Raw genomic sequence first — 3,482 nt, 5'->3', positions numbered from 1 at the left:
CAAGGGAAGTAAATTCTAGAAATCTTTTGTACAACATAAGGCCTATAGTTAGCAATGCAAGGTTTGCATTTATTTTTTCGATAATATTTTAGGTCTCCTGTTGAGTGTTTCAGTACAAATAATAAAAGAAATAAAAGAAAACAAAGAGACACTAGGGAACCTTTGGAAGTGATGGATATGCTTCTTACTAAGATTATAGTGATTGTATTTACAGGTGTGTGCTTTATCCAAACATACCATATGATAAAAAAATAAGCTAAGAACCAGTAGCTAGGGAGACAGACTTTCAGGATGACAGTTTGAGGCCAACTTGGGCAGAAAAGTCTGAGAAAAATACTCAACTGGAGGTATTGTTCAGGGGATAAAGCACCAGCAGTAAGGAAGTTAGTAGAGCAAGAGTGTAAGATCTAGTTCAATGTCCAGTACTAGAAAACAAAATAAAAATGTATAAGATTTTTGTATGATGATTTTGCTTCAGTAAATTGTTTTATAGTTTGTAAAATGTGTATCATGGTAGGCAATGTCTCAATCTCACAGTACACATGTATTCATGCTTATGGTGAATTTTCAGTAGCCATCAAATGTAGTTTAAAATAATTCCCATTTTGTAATCAATTGTGCATTTTTTCACATCAGACAAGTAATGTGCCCACATAATAACAAGGTTTATAAGGAGGCAGTTGTCATGCAATTGTGTGAGAACCCAATCATCATGCTTATGAACCAGAAAAGGACACTCAATTATGCAATTTTATTGTGCTAACAGTGAGGTCCAAGGGTGACAGCTTAGAGTAAGAAGAAAAAGTGCCTTTATAGACTGCTTAATCAGTACACCTTTCAGAATTTTATATTAAGTTTTAATTAAAATACGCAATCCCTTTTTCTGTAGAGGTAAAGTGAAATTATATTTCCATTAGGAATTAAATGCTACTAACTAACTCAATGCTTCTTGAAATGAATCAGAGTATTCATCTTTCATAAGATATAAATTGAACAAAAGGTAGACTTCAAGCTTTGTTTGTGGGTGTCACATTCTCGAGCTTCAGATTCAGGGTCTGTACACTGTCCCTGAGCATTTTATTTTACTTTTTATTGTAATGGTGATGAACAGAGGTGTTAGAGTTACAAAAGTAAGGTAATGAGTCCATTTCTTTTTAAACACTATTACCTCTCCCTCATTTCTCCTGCTTACCCCTCCACACTCCCCTCTGTTGGGGTTCAGCTTTGGCCTTGAGGGGGAAGGGCAATGGAGAGCGCTCCCCAGACACCGCCCTTCCCCCAGTCCTGGGGGAATGCGGAAGCAGGCCACAATTCTTTGGGTCCGGAACCAGAAGAACTGGCTTTGCAACCAGCCCCCCAACTTTCTCACCAGCCCATGTGCCCCCCAGTCGCGGGCTTTCCCCCTGGGGTGGTGCTAAGCAAGTGACGTTAGCTCATGAGGGGGTCCTATGACTAGCTCACCAGCCTATCGCCAGCTCTCTGATCGACCACCCCTTCTCTCGTCGCCCCCTACTATATCAGCTGCTAGCCCCTCCCTTATTAAATCAGATTTGCTCTTGAAGCATCTCCAAGATCCGAGTACACCTGGCTTTCTTCATGGGTAAGGAGGGAGGTAAAGCGATCTCGTATGGCCGCGTGCACCTGAGGTCTTTCCTGAGCCACCCACTCCACTCTGGCCTTACCTGTGGGTCGGGTGACCAGGGGAGAGGGTGAGAAAGGGAGTGATTGGAGTAGAGTAGAGCCTGAACCCCCGTGCCAGGGGAGGTGACCCGAGCCTGGCATTTTGGCGGCCCAGCGTGGGGCACAGAACCCACTCGAGGAAGTCCGTGGCTCACATTATAATCTCAGGGAATCGGGGTGAAAACCCCGGGGCGCGTGCTCCTCCCATCCAGGTCAGCAAAGAGGATGGGACAAGTTCAAAGTAGGCAAAGTAATTCGCCCCTTAAAATCCTAAAGTTCACCCTCAAGGCTTGCTTCTCCTCAGACCCAGGGGAGAGTCCCTGGACTCAGGAGAGGGCAGCCGGAGGGAATTTTGGTCCGGAGGGGGCCCTGACGCCCAGATCCTATAGGCCCAGGGACAAGCGCAAGTTTGCCCCCCTGGATCCCAATCCAGACACTGCTTTCATGGCAGCCAAGAGGCGTGCAACGCTGCTGGCTCACTACCCCTCCCCCATCGGAGGCCTGGCTTGGCTCCATACATATGCAGATTCCCGGAGCCCCGCTGAGCAGCCGCTTCACAGCCTCAGCGGCGGCGGCACTCTGCCTCCCAGCGCAAAAGGCTCTGCCGGTTTTAAACTCGGAGCCCTTACCACTTCGTGGGAGTTGCAGAAAACTAAAGATTTCCATGAGTTCAGGAAGGTGGTCCTTGAGAGAGGTGGGCCGAACACGCCCTGGGCGGAGCATCTGCTTTACAGCCTGACTTACAGATTCTCCACCGACCAAGACAATAAACAGCCTAAGGCCCTCTGGGCAGTCCTAATTGCCCCTGAGATGAGGCCAGAGACCGAAATCATCATATTTGGAAAGAGGTTCCGATTCTTAATTGATACTGGAACAGATCAGACCATATTAAAGAAGGAATTAGTGCCTTCATGTTGGGACCTAATCCCCGGCCCCCAGTTCTTGGGGGTGGGAGGCACAGCTGAGAGTGAAACAACCAGGGACTGGCTTTCCTGGGATGATATAAATAGTGGCAAGGGAATAGTACGTCCTTTAATAATAAACAAATCACCAGATAACCTGTTGTGACGAGATATCTTGGGAAAGATTAAGGCCGCGGTCATCACAGGCCAGGACCTGTCAGGTGGCCCTAGTGGCTGCTATAAAGCACCTCCCTCTGAGGCCTTGGGGCAGGAGGCTCCTGTTTCTTCTACCGGGCCTCACCCCCAATCCTAAGGGCCACTATTTCTACTGTCCCTGCCATTCGATGGCACCCGGGAGCAGCAATTTGGGTGGAACAGTGGCCTATTCCCTCAAACAAATTAGAAAAGTTAAAGGAAATAGTATCAGAACAACTGTCCCTCGGGCATATTAGACCTTCGCTGAGCCCTTGGAACAGCCCTGTATTTGTTGTACAAAAGGCCTCAGGGAAATGGAGGATGGTACAGCACCTAAGAAAGATTAATGAGCGGATAATCCCCGCTGGCACTCCTTTACGGGGGCTGCCATGGATCCCCTCTATTCCTCAGGATCTTAATTTCATTATAATTGACATCAAGGACTGTTTCTTTTCCATTCCCTTTGACCCCCAGGATTGTGAGAAGTTTGCTTTCTCTGTGCCCTCAGGCAAAGCGCCCACTGATGTTATTACAATAACTCCACCACTTCAAACAGCCTTCCAGAAAATCCAAATGGCCCTAAATATGGCATGGTTGGCCCACTACAAGCCTGAGTGCCCACTTTGCCTTTGGATCCTCCCCGGGTCTGAGCTTTCCTCAGCCGCTATTATTCAGTCAGGCAAGGCTCTTCAATGGGTGCATGCC

General features: G+C 47.2%; 1 non-coding gene across 1 annotated transcript; it reads right to left on the bottom strand.

Moving 5' to 3' along the window:
- Window positions 1–630: 630 nt before the first annotated feature.
- On the bottom strand, window positions 631–735 carry LOC125344441. Its single transcript, XR_007209553.1, has one exon. It is a non-coding gene; the product is annotated as a small nucleolar RNA U13 (small nucleolar RNA).
- Between the last annotated feature and the right edge of the window lie 2,747 nt (window positions 736–3,482).

This window comes from Perognathus longimembris, chromosome 28 (assembly GCF_023159225.1).
Source record: "Perognathus longimembris pacificus isolate PPM17 chromosome 28, ASM2315922v1, whole genome shotgun sequence".
NCBI lineage: Eukaryota > Metazoa > Chordata > Mammalia > Rodentia > Heteromyidae > Perognathus > Perognathus longimembris.
The sequence above is the reverse complement of the archived record's forward strand: the minus strand, read 5'-3'. Positions and strand labels throughout refer to the sequence as shown.